Consider the following 16,332-nt stretch of genomic DNA (forward strand, 5'->3'; position numbering starts at 1 on the left):
CATGCCAATCACCACCACTAGTATATTAGTTCAAGGTCTTAGTAGCTCTCACCTATATTATTGCAGCAGCTTTCTAAATGGTCACTTTATTTCCAGTCTCATTTTTAATAGCCACTAGATTTATATATTTAAAGCACTAACCCAGCCCCAGCATCCCCATAATTTAAACCCACCAGGAAGAGTTTGGACCATCATACATTGGTGAGAATTTAAAATAGAGTAGATATTTTGGAAAATGGCTTGACAGTTTCTTAAAAAGCTAAATATAAATCTACCATAAGACACAGGAATTCTACCCTCGAGTATCTACCCAAGAGAAATGAAAACACATGTCTGATCAAAGACTTGGATGTGAATGTTTATAGAAACATTATTCATAATAAACAAAGAAAGGGTAACAATCCAAATGTTCATCAGTGGTGAATAGATAAACAAATTATGGTAAATCCACACCATGGAATACTATTTGACAATACAAAGGAATAAACTACCAACACATGCTACAACCAGGGTAAACCTAAAAATCCTTATGTGAAATGAAAGAAGCCAAATGCAAATGACTACATATTGTTTGATTCCATTTATGTGAAGGATCCATAAATGGAAACTCTATAAATACAGAGAAGATTGGTGTTTTCCTGGGCCTGGGTGCAGGAATAGTGAATGACTACAAATGGGTATAAGGGATTTGTTGGGATAATGGAAATATTCTAAAAATAAAATCATGTTGATAAGTGTACAACTCTATTAAAATCATTAAATTGTACAATTGCATTTAAAAATATATAAGTTATCTATACTAATAAAAGGGTAATATGCAAATTGCTCAGGATGCCTTCATAGTTACAACCAAATAGCAGGCTGAGTGGGATGACAAGGCCAGCAGAGGGTTAGTGAGGGATGACCAAATGACTGAACAGCAGGCTGCAGAGAGCAACCAGGTCAGCAGGGGGGAATCAGTGAGGGATGAGCATGCAGGCAGAGAGGGACAGTGAGGGGCAAACAGGCCAGCAGCGGGGGCAGTAAGGGGTGATAAGGCCAGCAAAGGGGTGGTGGAGGGCAACCAGGCCAGCAGTAGGGGCAGTGAGGAGTGACCAGATCAACAAGGGGTGGGAGCAGTTGAAGGTGACCAGGCAGGCAGGGGAGGGGCAGTGAGGGGTGACTAGGCTGGCAGATGGGGGAAGTAAGGGGCAATCAGGCCGGCAGGGGGCAGTTGGGGTGACCAGGTCAGCAGGGGTGCTGTTGGAGGCAACTAGGCCAGCAGGGGGGCACAGTGAGGGGAAATCAGGCTGGCAGTGGGGGGAAGTTGGGGCAACCCAGCAAGCAGGCAGTTTGGGGACACCAGGCCAGCATGGGGGGGATAGTTAGGAGTGACCAGGCTGGCAGGCAGAGGTGGTTAGGAGTGATCAGGCTGGCAGGGAGGGCAGTTAGAGGCAATCAGACAGGCAGGCAGATGAGTAGTTAGGAGCCAGTAGTGCTGGATTGTGAGAGGGATGTCTGACTGCCAGTTTAGGGGCAACCAGGCTGGCAGGGAGGTTGACCAAAAGACTGAACAGCAGGCTGCATGGGATGACCAAGACGGCAGTGGGGGCAGTGAGGGGAGGGCATCCCCCAAGGGGTCCCAGATTGGAGAGGGTATAGGCTGGACATGAATTTTTGCACCTGGCCTCTAATACCTTAATAAACAGGCAAGGGGAATGCTTGTATGGCGATAGAGGATATTTGAACATTTTTGTATCTTCCCTTCAATTTTGTTCTAATCCTAAACTGCTTTTAAAAAATCTTAACTTAAATTGCAAACATAAAATAAAAAGGAATATGGGAAAAATTTAAAAAGATAGTAAAATCAGAGCTTCTTAGAGAGAAATTAAAAATTGGAAAACTGCCTACAAGAAACAAAATTCATCCACAATAACAGCAAATTCTTCAGAAGCTCCTAAACCCAAGATCCAGCTGGGTTCCTATATATTGTTCACAGACTGCTCCCGACTTTTGTCTCTTGCCTACCTCCTCTCCATTCACATCTCATTGCCCGGTATCACTAAGTAAACTCTTATAGTATTACTGGTAGCTCCTTGCACATTCTAGGCTGTTTCTTGAGTCTATGAATTTGCTCATTAACCTATACATTAAATGTTACTCCCATTATCCACCTACCCCGATGCTTTTACCAAGCATGCTTCTTACTTACCCTTTAAACTTCAGCTCATGCCACGTCTCCAAAGAAACTTACCTTAGTCTTCATGTTATCCTGCCGACCATCGAACCTCAGAATGAAGTTCTCTCCCTAATGCTTCCATAATACCTCCAAGACCAAACGATATATGTTTGTCTAGCTGTTTATTTATATATTTGCCTCCTTATTTAGACTCTGAGTTTATCATTATTATGATTTTTAGTTATCTTTAGAAACTAGCACGGTGCTTGGCACCAAATAAGCATAAAAATGTAAACCTACTTTTTTCCACATCCCGATATATTGTCTAATATATCTGCTAGCGATTCAGAATCAGTATTTATGGGACAGTCTTACCCAGTCTGATATGAATTATTTCTTACTTCTTCAACCTTTTTTTTTTTTTTTTTGGCAGCTGAATTTTAGAAGAGATGACATAACGACATCTACATGAGATCACAGGTTAAAATCTTTCATTATAAACTCACATCCATTTCTATTTTCAAAAATATGAAATGGCAGTCTTTTGACCAAATCCATCACTTGCATATAGGATGGATCAAGTGTGTGTGTGTTGTGACTGGTGACTCACGATGATGACAGATCACACTGCCTCACAGACTGTCACTTCCTGACATAATTTACAGCTCACAATAGAGACCACAAGGGGAGATGGAGGGCCACTTGGGGACCACCTGGTATAGGTGAGGAATTTAATATCATTTCAGCTGTTATGAAATCACCTCATCAGGAGGGTTTGAGAGCTAGTCGATAGGCAGTGGGTAAACAGATAAGCCAGGCAAACTAAATACCACCAAATGATGGATTTCAGACTTGGGAGTTCAGATACATCTAAGGGTTTCACTCTGCTTCATTTAGTAAATCTGTAACTACGTAGGGGATTGTGGCATTACTAAATTCTGCTTTACATTGAAATGAAGCCACAAACATGAACACTATTTCCTAGAGAAGTATTAGCAAGCTGATATTCAATACTGTATAAGTGATTTGTTTGTTTCAAGACCATTATCCACCTGCCCCGATGCTTTTACCAAGCTGATATTCAATTTGTCACTATTGAAAAGAAAATGCATAGCAAATGTTCTAATACAAATTCTGACGAGAAACATGTTATTTATTAATAACCATGCAAGAAATTGTGATTTTAAAAAATCTCTTAGAAAAGGGTAGGAAGAGTAAAACTATGGATCATTGGTTTCAATTCATAGGTTGTTGAGTAGAATTCTACACACCCCACAGGGCTATCTGCTTTAGACTTGCAGAGAGGGCAGTGATGTCTTCCTAAAAGTGCATGGAACTTCTTAAAAATACCGAGGCAGTCTGGGTACACAATAAGCTGTAGCTTCTAGTGATAGCAGCATGGAAGTTTCATTGTCCTTGCTTTGCTTTTAACTTTAAAATGTATTATAGAATACAGGGGACAGTTAAGATGGTAGAGGAAAGACATTTCTGCCCTGCTCTTTGAAACTGAACTTAAAACCAAATCTCAGAAAAAAGAAGCAGAAATGAAAACTTGGAGTCTGCCAAAATGTTGTGAAATTTATATATATTGTAGGTGAAATGAGGAAAGCAGCAAGAGGTGTGCCTTCATGTATACAGGAGGCTGGCAGAATTACCCAAGGGTAAGTTTCACTTTCAGAAAGGTCAAGTCAGTGACCTCTTTGAACAGCAAGGGCTCAGTTGCTTTGTGGGATGTTGGGCCATCACTAACTCTGTTGAGCAGAAAAGAGTGACAGGGAAGGTAAAGTTAAATGAAAAATATAGAGCTTTCAGCCTGGGTGGGTGGAAGAAAAAAGGTGATAGCAAGCAATCTTTTTGTTGATTATTTGGTTCACAAAATTAATATAAACTCCAAATCACTACTCAAAAGCTTGGTGGCATACTTTACTGTGAAATATGGAAATTATATGTAACCCAGAGAAAAATCAAAACCCTAGGAGAGGCTTTCGTTGGGAGATATTTCAAGACAAGGAATCTGAACTTAAAAAATCCCTGAATATACATCTGGCTACAATGATGCTCTTTTCTAACATTATCCCCTAATGCATAGTTGGCCTTGGGAAAAACAAAATCAGCAAGATAAACAGAAAAGAAGCTGTGCAAAAAATTCTGAAATAGAATAAAAGAACCTATCAAAAATATCCTGTCATAAAAGACATGAAAATTATGAGAAAGTAGTTTTATCAAAATTCAAAAATAACTTTAAATATATAGTCTATGAAATATAAAGTCAAGGTAATTCCAAAAAAATCTAAAAACAGGGAACATGCTTACCAAATGATAAAATTCAAACATAATATACAAGAAACATAGACATATGGCAAAAAAAAAGCAAAACAAATATATAATATTAAACTATGCGAAGTATAACATGGAAATAAAATGCCAGAGCTAATTATTACATGAGTAAATATAAGTGGGATAAAATCATTTATTAAAAGTAAAAGACACTCAACTATGATTTAAAAAAAAATTAACACAGATGTTAAATATGTTACCTAAAATTGAAATGAGGGTTTGCATCCTATCTAATAAAGAAGGAATATGATAATTGACCCTCCTGTTGCAAAGATGATGGTAGCCACAGCCAATAAGGAGAGAATATGCTAATTGACTGTCCCACCCTCAAATATGGAGGCACCCACAGACAATAAGGAGGGAATATGCTACTTGACTGTCCCACCCTCAAATATGGAGGCACCCACAACAAATAAGGAGGAAATATGCTAATTGACTTCCATGCCCTCAAAAATTGTGGCTCCCACAGCTACAAAATGGCAGTACCCAGGCTCCCTAAACCCGCCAGGGTGGCAGGCATGTGGCCACTCTGCCTGCCTGCCTCCAGAGTCTTCCAGTCCCATCAGCCCCCCAGCCACCATTGGCCAGCTCGAGGCACAGGCAAGCCTCAAATGGTGGCTACTCGAGGCTCAGGAAATTAGGGTCGACAGAGGCTTGTGCTGCCAGTAGTGGCAACAGCAGAGGTATGATGGAGTATTGCCTTCCCTGATCAGCAGGTTGCCTCCTGCCCCTAAGGGCTCCCAAACTGTGAGAGGAGGCAGGCTGGGCTGAGGAACCCCCTCCAGGGCATGAATTTTCATGCACCAGGCCCCTAGTAAATTATAGGATAATAAATTCAAGCTAGAAGCATGTAAGGATTAAAATAATTCAAGGTCTAATTTTAGGGAAAACACCTTAAATTAACAAAGAAAATTTACTTAATAATAAAAATACCAAAATCCACAATTAAGATTTCATAAACTATATACCATAGCATCAACATTCAAAAATTTGGCAAATATAAACAGTAGGCAAAAATATGATGATAGGGCATGCAATTAATCTCTCTCAACCCTTGACAGGTGTATTAAACAAATATTATATAATGTTTTAAGGAAATCAATAACATAATTAAAATAATTAATCTTGATAAACAACAAAATTTATACCTATAATTAGAATTCATCCTATTTCCAATTGCCATTGAAAATGTATGGGTTGATCATGTTTCATGCCACAAATAAAATCTCAATAAATTTCACTAAGTAGGTATTATGCACACCACATTTTAAATCATAATAAAATAGTACCAGAAACCAATAACAAAAATAAAAAAACAAACCCTAAACTATATAAAAATTAAAATACATATGAAAGCAATACTTGGATAGAGAAATCAAAATTTATGTTGAAAAATAAGTAGGAATATTAATTATAAAACTTTATAAAAGTTTATAAAATAGGTGTAGTCCCAGTGCTTAAATTAGTAAAATATATTGCAGTAAGTACTCCTATTACTAAATTAACATGAGTGAATGAATGAATTTTAATTTTAGTATAAGTACAAAAATACTAGTTCCAAAGAAGTACTTAATAAGCAGAAGGAATAAATATATAAAATTACAGGGCTTACTGCCACAATAATATAATAAAATGTACATAAAATAAGAGCTGTTTCTTTGGTATGAAAACCTAATTTTAATAAAAAGTTATATATTAACAAATTAATTATGGAAAAAAAGAGGAAAGAGATAAAATGCAAGATAAAAATGAGTATATAATCACACATACAGAATTTTAAAATGGTAACTTTCTAAACTCTATATAAATAATTTTATAAATGTGAATGAAATAAATGAACTTCTGGGAAAATACAAATTACTAAAACTGGTAACAGAGGATTTAGAATATATAAAAGACTTACTATTGCCTGAAAGAGCACCAACCAGACAGCCTCAGAGGCAAATTTTAGAAAAGCATCAAAGAGGAAAAAAATTATCAGAGGAGATAGAGGGGATAAGCAAAAACAAGAGGGAGCAAGAAACAAGGAGACCTTCCCAAATTTCTTCTGTGAAACCACCATAACCTTGAAGCTAAGGCAAGCGTGTGTGTGACGCGCGCGCGCACACACACACACACACACACACACACACAAATAGCACATAAGAATAATGCCTCAAAAATCCTTGCTGAAACCGGTTTGGCTCAGTGGATAGAGCAATGGTCTGCAAACTGCAAGGTCCAAGATTCAATTCTGGTCAAGGGCATGTACCTTGGTTGCTGGCATACCCCCAGTGGAAGGTGTACAGGAGGCAGCTGATCGATGTTTCTATCTCATCAATGTTTCTAACTCTCTTTCCCTCTCCATTTCCTCTCCGTAAAAAAATCAATAAAATATATATTTTTTAAATCCTAAAAAAATTGGAAAAGAGAATCCAAAAGCACTTTAGAAGAATCATATGTTATGAAATACTTCTCCTTAGGAATGCAAAAAGATACAATAATGGGAAATATCCTAATATTAAAAAGCCATGGTCTGTCACAGCCTAAATGACTGGATGGATAATTAAACATCAGGCTAGGGTCCTGTCCAGTGTGGCAGGAGTTACTACTGGGTCCCCGCAGGCTCTGGGAACCGGAGCCATGCTGCAATCAGACTGGTCTCTTGGTCCCATCTCATGGTCCACAGGGCCGGAGAACCAGAGCCAGCCTTGGGACTGGACCCTACCTGAGGGGTCCCAGATTGTGAGAGAATGCAGGCTGGGCTGAGAGAACCCCCAAGTGCACAAATTTTAGTGCACCAGGCCTCTAGTTTATGTATAATTGAGGGGTGATACTTAATCACTTCTGTAGATTCTGAAAACATATATAATACAATGTATTCTCTAATAAAAGTTTATTTTAAAAAAAACTATAATACATGGAAATTTTCTTAACGCCCAGACATGTATACACCCCCCAAAACGCAAGCCAGCATCATCCTTACTGATGAAACACTAGAAACATTTCCATTAAATTTAAGGTAAACACAAAACCCAGAATCACGAAAAAACAGGTTAATAAGTTCAAGTATATGATTATATCAACATATGCAGCAAAAGTATTTGACAAAATGAAACACCCATTCATAATAAAAATTCAACAAGTTAGGAATAGAAGTGAATTACCTTGACTTGATAAAAAGCATCTACAAAATGAATACAACTATTATAATAAGTAGTGAAAGACTGAGTGCTTGCCATTAAGATTAGATGAATTGGATAAGGTTACTCACTCCCATCTTACCGCTCTTATTCAACACTAGAGGCGCAGTGCACAAAATTCATGCACAGGGGGAGGGGGTTTTACCAGCCCAGTCTGCACCCTCTCCAGTCTGGGATCCCTTGGGGGATATCCAACTGCAAGTTTTGGCCCAATCCCTTGTATCAGGCCAAAACCAGCAGTCGTACATCCCTCTCATAATCTGGCACTGCTGGCTCCTAACTGTTCACCTGCCTGCCTGCCTGATTGCCCCTAACTGCCCTCCCTGACAACCTGGTCACCCCTTACTGTCCCCTCTGCCTGCCTGGTAGCCCTTACTGCCCCCTGCCAGCCTGGTCACCTCATGCAGCCTGCTGGTCAGTCGTTTGATTATCTCTCACTAAAACCCCTGCCAGCCTTGTCTTCCCACCCAGCCTGCTGTTTGGTTGTTACTGTGAAGGCTTTGTGACCAATTTGCATATTACCCTTTTATTAGTATAGATAGTACTAGAAGTTCTAACCAGTGCAATAAGGCAAGGAAAATAAACAAAAGGCAAACAGACAGGAAAGTAAACTATAAAACTATCATTATTTGCATGATTAACTATGTGTAAGACCATAAGGAATCTATTTAAAAAGTCTAAATATTTCTAGAACTAAAATGAATCCAGCAAGGTCTCAGGAAACAAGACCAACATACAAAAAATAATGTTACTTTCATATATTAACAATACATTTACATATGCAAAATTAAAAAACATAATACTATTTACTCCAAGTAGCATAAGACTCCAAACATAATGAAATAATTATAAACTTAAGAAAACATCCTATATAATAAAAGCCTAATATGCAAATTACTGAATGGTGACATGACCACCAGAACAACCAATCCCTATGATGCACATTGACCACCAAGGGGAAGACACTCAATGCAGGAGTTTCCCCCTGGTGGTCAGTGCACTCCCACAGGCTCACAGCTGGTGAACAGAGCAGCGGTGGCGGGAGCCTCTCCAGCCTCTATGGCTACGGCAAACTAAGAAGCAGTGAGCAGAACTGTAAGGAGCAGCAAGCAGGCATGTGGTTAGGAGCCAGAGGTTCCAGACTGTGAGACAGTGCAGGTCAGGCTTAGAGACCCCCCACCTCCACAGTGCACTAATTTCATACACCGGGCCCCTGGTGTACCAAATAATTATGCTAAAAATAAATAAAAGGCTGATGAAAAAAAAATCTGAGAAAGTTGGAAGATATAATGTAGAGAAGGAAGAGAAGACAACATATTCTAGATATCATTTCTCCCCCAAATGATCTACAGGTTCAACTCAGAAAATCCCAACAACGTTTTGTAAATGATAACCAGATCATTCCAAAATTTGTATGGAAATAAAAACAAACTAAAATAGCCAAAACTATTTTGAAAAAGAATACCATTATAGAATTGAGTCTTTATGTGAAGCTATGCTATTTAAGATGGTGTGCTATTGGCAGAGGGACAGATACATAGGTCAGTGGGACTGAATAGATAACCCACAATAAAAACATACAAATATACCCAACTGATTTGTAACCAAGATGCAAAAACAATTAAATGGAAGAAGGATAACTTTCCAATGGAGCAATTGGACCTCCATAGGCAAAAATTAAATCTAAACCTCACACCTTATACAAAAATTAACTCAAAATGAATCAGAAACTTAAATGTATAACATAAAATTAATAAAACCTCTAGCACAGTGGGTATGGCTAAGTGGTTGAGCATTGATCCATGAACCAGGAGGTCACAGTTTGATCCAAGTCAGGGCACATATCTGGGTTGCAGGCTAGATTACCAGTGGAGGGCATGCAGGAGGCAGCTGAATGATGATGATTCTTGCTCCTCATTGATGTTCTTATGCTTTTCTACCTCTCCCATCCTATCTCTGAAATCAATAAAAACCTATTTTTTTAAAAAAACAATTAGCTTCCAGAAATATTATAGAAGACAAATTTTCAGCATTTGTGGGTTGAAAAAGTATTCTTAAATTTGATCCCAAAAGCATGATTTATAAAAGGAAAATTAGATAAATTGAATCAAAATTATAATTATTTGTTCTATGAAAAACCATGTGAAGAGTATGAAAAGACACCTACATATTTAAAGAAAATATTTCACTATAACATATTCAACAGAATAGTATCTAGAACATAGAAAAAAAACACTCAAAATGCTAGAGTAAATAAAACAAATGAAAACATGCTCAAAATTTATGAAGAATATTTTACTGAAGAGGATATAGAAATGATAATAAGCACATGGAAAGATGTTCAAAGTTGTTGGGCATTAAACAGATGCAAATTAAACCCACAATGAGATAGCACTAGAAACCGGTTAGGGAGCTAAAATAAAAATGTAATACCAAATTCTGGCAGGTATGCCAAGAAGTTGTACCACACATATGTTGCTGATAGCAATGAAAACTGGTGCATCCACTCTGGAAAAGCATATGGAGTTTCTTACAAAACTGAAAATGTGCTTACCATATGACTCAGCAATTTGCACTGTTGAGGATTTATCCCAGAAAAAAAAAAAAAAGGAGGATTATGTTTAGGCAAAACCTGGACACAGATGCTCATATCAGCTTTAATTGTAATAGCTCCAAACTAAAAACAACCCGCATGTCCTTCAATGAGTAAATGTTTAAACAAAGCAACTTTCAAAGATCCATACCATGGAATACTACTCAGCAATACAAAGTAAAGACAACTGAAACACACTTTAAAGGATCTGAAGAGAATTACACTGAGTGAGAAGAGGCATTGTCAAAAGTTTTCTACTTTATGGTCCCATTTACATAACATTTTGGAAATGGAGAACAGATTAGTGGTTTTCAGGAGTTAGAGAAGGGCAGAGGAAGAAGGTGGCTATGAATAAAAAAGGGTATAGCAGGAGAATCCTTGAGATAGAACTGCATTGTATTGTGCCTTGACTTCTTGTGTTTACACAAATCTACATGTGATAAAATCACATAGAAGTAAACACACACACACACACACACACACACACAGGTAAAGCTGGTAAAATCTGAATATAGTAGATTTATTTAGTGTTGATTTCTTAGTTATTGTATTAAGTTATGGAAAGTTTGTGCTAAGTTATGGAAAATGTTACCTGTGTGCTAAGTTATGGAAAATGTTACCAGAATTTAGTTAATATACTAAGTTATGGACTATTCTACTAAGTTATGGAAAATGTTACCAGTGAGGAAAGGTAGCTGAAAGACATAAGGAACATCTCTATATATTTTTATATAACTGAATATAATTCTATAATATTCTCAAAATGAAAAGTTTCTTTTTTAAAGTCACCATGGTTAATAAAACCAAAAATAAAATTGAAAGAAAAATAAACAAAACAAAAAACAGATAAGACATATGACAATGGGCTCATCACTTCCAACATATGAATTTCTAAAACAGAAAATCAGGTCAAGATTATGGACAGATAATTCAGAGAAAGGAAGACACAAAAACGTTTTAAATATATGGGGATATACTCATATTTGCTAATCAGAAGACCATTGCAAATCAAACTAGAAGGAAATATCTTTTTTACTATTAGACTGATAGTATCACAAAGTTTGATAATAACTGGCATTGGCAGGAGGCATGAGGATGAAAGCACTTCTTGCATTGTTGGTCAGAATATAAATGGAAATATCATTTTGAAGGCTATTTACATGTACTCAATTGTGTAAGATTAAAAAATATGGATATATGGCCTGGCTGGCATGGCTTAGTGGTTGAGTATTGACATATGGACCAGAAGATCTTGGCTCAATTCCTGGACAGGGCACATGCCTGGGTTACCTCCTTAATCCCCATTGTGGGGTGTGCAAGAGGGAGCTGATCAATGATTCTCTCTCCTCATTGACGATTCTATTTCTCTCTCCCTCTCCCTTCCTCTCTGAAATCAATACAAAGATATATTTAAAATAATATATATATATATATATATATATATATATGTGTGTGTGTGTGTGTGTGTGTGTGTGTAAATATATATTACACACATACATATGCATAAATATACATATGTACCTCATAAATATACACATAAGTTCACAAGTTACTTAATGGTGGCTATCTCCAGGAAGACAATAAGGGTCTCAGTTTGGATAGTTGTAAGTATTTTCCTTTAAGACCATTGTCTAGTTTATAATAGATAATGTTTATGTCAGTTTTCATTATTGATATGTCCCCTCAAAGCATGATATTTGGTTAGTATGTTGTAGTGACTAAATTGAACAGTATTTCTATGTTATTCACCCTGGAGAAAGTAAGTCAATATTTGCAAACATTAATTTCTTCTATTTATAGAAAGTTCTGCATTTTTCATGAACCTTTCATTTTATTTATTTGTTTTCATGAATCTTTTGTAATATTATTTGATCCTTAATGTTTTTCAAATTATACATTTTTTGTAAGTTTCACCTATGTGCATATTTCAATTCCAACCTTCAATTAAGTCATTGGTACCTCTGCAATCATTACATTCACTTTATAAACTCTGTATTCCCATTTTATTGAGTTTTTATTTTCCTATTTGCCTGACAGTTATATCTTCTATAAAGTGATTTTCATGCTTATGGCCAGTTTTTCTCTTGAACACTTTCATGACCTACCATAATCTTTATTACCACATTAATGATTTATTATTCTTTTTTTCTGCTTTCTTTTTATGTGCAAAATTCTTCTTTTTTTTCACAAAAAAAAAGATTCTGAGTTCCCTTTGTGTCATTCAAGTATTCTTTTGAAATCTTATTTGGAAACTGTATTTCAGTTTATCCTTGCCACCCCCACACCCACCCAGTTTCCTATAGACTAACAATTCCTTCTCCAGCCCACAAATTATTGGCTCCGGCCAGCAGTTTGTCATAAAATATTCTACATGACATCTATGCTTTGTCCTAGCTCTTCTATTTCCTGCAGACTCTTAAAGATCTTTTTTTAATATCCTTATTCTCAAATCCATCAATTTCCATGTTATATGGAGAAAAGGCCTTTGCAATTACTCTGTGTAATACCATTCTGACTTCTTTTTAAAGAACCTCACCTAATATTCCTCTCTGCTGCACTTAATGTGTTTTTTTTTTTTTTAATTAGCCTTTTCTGTTTTGCCCCATTTAATGTACTCCTTAGATGTCCGTTTCCATTTTTGGGCCTTTTGCCTTCCTCCAAATTCTTTAAAAACTTGTGTACGCCAGACCTAAAAAATATGATCACACTGTGTCCATTGCCAGAGCAATTTATATTTATATTGCTTTTGATCTGTTTTATTATGGAAATTAACAACTTGTACTTTTATCTTTTTAATTTCTTACTTTTGGTATAGTTCCATTTAAAAGATCCCACAACAAAACCAAAAAGCTCTTTGATCATTTGTGATTTCTCTCTAGATATCATCTTCATCTGACTGTTCATTTTTATTTCTTGGGCTCACTGTTTCAGTTATCCTTACCACTCCAGGATAGCTGTCCACTTTTCTCAGTTGTTCTTTGAGTTCTCAAGAGTTTGTTGACAGTGCACTCATTGTTTATTTTCTGTTTCTGTAGTCATCCTGTCTATTAACAATATATTTTTAAAAATTCTAGTTTGAGCTGTAGCAGTTAGGATAGGTCTGGCTGCCTTACTGGCCATGGCACTGCATAGTGTACTACTTTGAAATACAATGGCTTATAAAAACAAGCATTTATTTTTTTCATTCATATGCCGGTAGGTCAGTGGGAACATTTCTGCTCTAGGCTGAGTGTTGGCTGGCTGTGGGCTCAGCCTTGGGGATTGGCATTGGATCTGTTCCACATTCCTTATTCTCCTTGCATTGATGTTCATCGTATTTTTCTCATGGTGAGGTACAAAGGCTCATGTAAGCATGTTCAAAGCCTCTGCTCATGTACAAGCCTCCTGCTTTCTACTGGCCAAGGCAAGTCACGGGGATGCTCTGTTTCTTCTCCTTCATTGCCAAGAATTGAGAATCAATTTGCAATCTACCACAGCTTTATATACTCTGCTCCTTGGACACCCTATATCTATGCACCCTTCTTCCTCTTTAAGTAGAAAACCCTGATGCCTCCCCTGTAGTCGTCACATCCTGCTCATAGTTCATCTCTCTGAATCATGTGCAGGCAGCTTCTTAGGGTCTTGATTTGGCCTTCCCTGGTTCAGTTAACTTTTATTAATAGAAAGACATGCATAATCTCTCAGGTGCACAACACTCATCAAATCTTGCTGAGCAGAAATGCCGATGGCTCCCTGTCCTGGCTATGGAGTGAGCTCATTAGTTTATCCACAAGGTAGCTCCAGGTTCTGCTTTTCAGTAAGAACTCCCTTGCCCATTTTACTTGGTGGTTTCTGACTTTGACCTTTGGGAGTTTCCTCCTTCTCCATTAACTTGTGGCCACAGCTAAGGTAGACATTCAGGAGCATGCCTTCCCTGAGAACCACACATAGAGCAAATCACCTCCTGTCAGTATGAGTTCAGGATCCAATAGGTTGCTTTTGGACAGTAAGTTATCCTAAAAAAAGTATTACTTTCAGCATAGTTGCTTTTTGATAATTTCCGAGTGTGAGTAACCACAGCCAGAGATCTTAGATAAAAGAAATTTTTAAGCCTGAGGACTCTGGTCTTTTATTTATAGACCCCGGTGCTCTTCTCATCCAAATAGTTTTCAGCTTTCTGTCTGCTACATTGAAGACATGAAACAATGCCCTATCTTTACCAGCAGACTCGAAACTTGTATGGTGGGGCACCAGTCACATTTATTGCTAACATTGGAATTTGCAGATAGTTCTTTTAACTGCTTCAGTTTTGGGTATAGGCAGTTGGATTTTTTAAACCTGGAACTTTTTAAATTATCAGACTCTCAGTCAATTGAGATTGCAGGTTATAGGCAGAGTGCCTCTCTTAGCAAAGATTCATATCTTTCCATCTCAACTCGCAGACTGGCCAACTAGTTCCATCTTGAATTCATCATTCTTTTAGGATTTTGCTGACAACCCATACCAAACTTCCGCACATATTGTACTGTTTCTTCTAATATTATATAGCCTTTTTCAGCATATGGTTGGCCTTTCAATGTATGGGAGGTGATGACTTGACTAAATACTTCTTCGGAGTATAATAATGGTCCTGAGATATTCAGCTTTCATTAGCACCTACCCAGTCCTGTCACCAATCCAGTGCCACATTTTTATTTCTATTACTTGAAACATGTCACTTCCAGGTACTAAATCAGGTAGACTAAGTTTTTAATGCATATAAGTAGAAAAAGAACTTACAGTGGACATGATAGGGGCTTAATCTCTCATGTAAAAGATAAATTGATAATAAATCATCTAAGGCTGCTTTGGTGGCCCCAAGATGTTATCAGGGACTAGTCTATTTTCTTTCTGCTACTCTATTTATAGCATGGGGCTTTCTTCTTTGAGGTCAACTCATAGTCTAAAATGGCTGCTATAAGAAAAAAAAAAGAGAGAACATAAAATCTCATGGACAAAGATGACAGTGTGGGGGTTGCTGGGTTGCCACCGGGAGGAAAAGTCATGGAGTGGAGGAGAGTACGTATAGGGGAGATAAAGTGGTAAAAGAAGGAGACTTAACTTGGGATGGTGAACACCCAGTACATATTTGATGTGCTGTGAAATTGTACACCCAAAATCTACATAAGAAGTTTACCAGTATTATTCCAATTAATTAAACATAAAGAAAATAAACAAACATCAAAATAAATAAACAAACAAAATAAGATGCTTGCTGTAGTTCTAGCAGAAAGAGATGGAGAGGAATAAAGGAGTCTTTCTCCATCTTGAATAGCTATCTTTAAGAAACCTTCTCAGAATACCATCATAAAATCATAAGCTTATATCATATTAGCCAGGACTTAGACACATACTCTCATCTTGCTACAAGGGATGATTGGAAGTATAGTATTCTATTTTTTTATTAAATGCAATTGAGATTTGGTTATTAAAGAAGAAGATCTTAGCTATTTTGCAATTAATAGTCTGTACCAGAGATTTTGCCTTGAAACTTTTATATTTTCACTTTCTTAAACATTTTCAGTTAAGCATTGATATCTTGAAAAGAAAGAAAATATTCCCTCTTTATTTATCATATTCATTTCATAATTTAAGTCATCTCTATTATAACACTAATTTACTTATCCACAATATATACATACACCACATTTCCAACTTTTGTAAAAATTAATTTCAGTCATTATTCCAACCCCTATGCCACAATAATTCATAAAACATGTTTTATAAATTACACATGTAATACCTGACTATTTAGTCAGGGTCACTGATCTCTTTTCCCTTAGATTGTCAAATCAAAACATGACAACAGCCAACACAACAATAGACATCAGGTGCAAATGCCCCGTCTTGAACAAAAAATATATAACAGAAGTCATATAACAGAGTTGCAACTGATTGGTTAATTCTTTTTCTTTTTTTTAAATATATATTTTATTGATTTCGTACAGAGAGGAAGGGAGAGAGAGAGAGAGTTAGAAACATCGATGAGAGAGAGTCATCGATCAGCTGCCCCTTGCACACCCCCTACTGGGGATATGCCCGCA

The sequence above is a fragment of the Pipistrellus hanaki genome, assembly GCF_964339955.1.
Source record: "Pipistrellus hanaki genome assembly, chromosome: 2".
Taxonomy (NCBI): domain Eukaryota; kingdom Metazoa; phylum Chordata; class Mammalia; order Chiroptera; family Vespertilionidae; genus Pipistrellus; species Pipistrellus hanaki.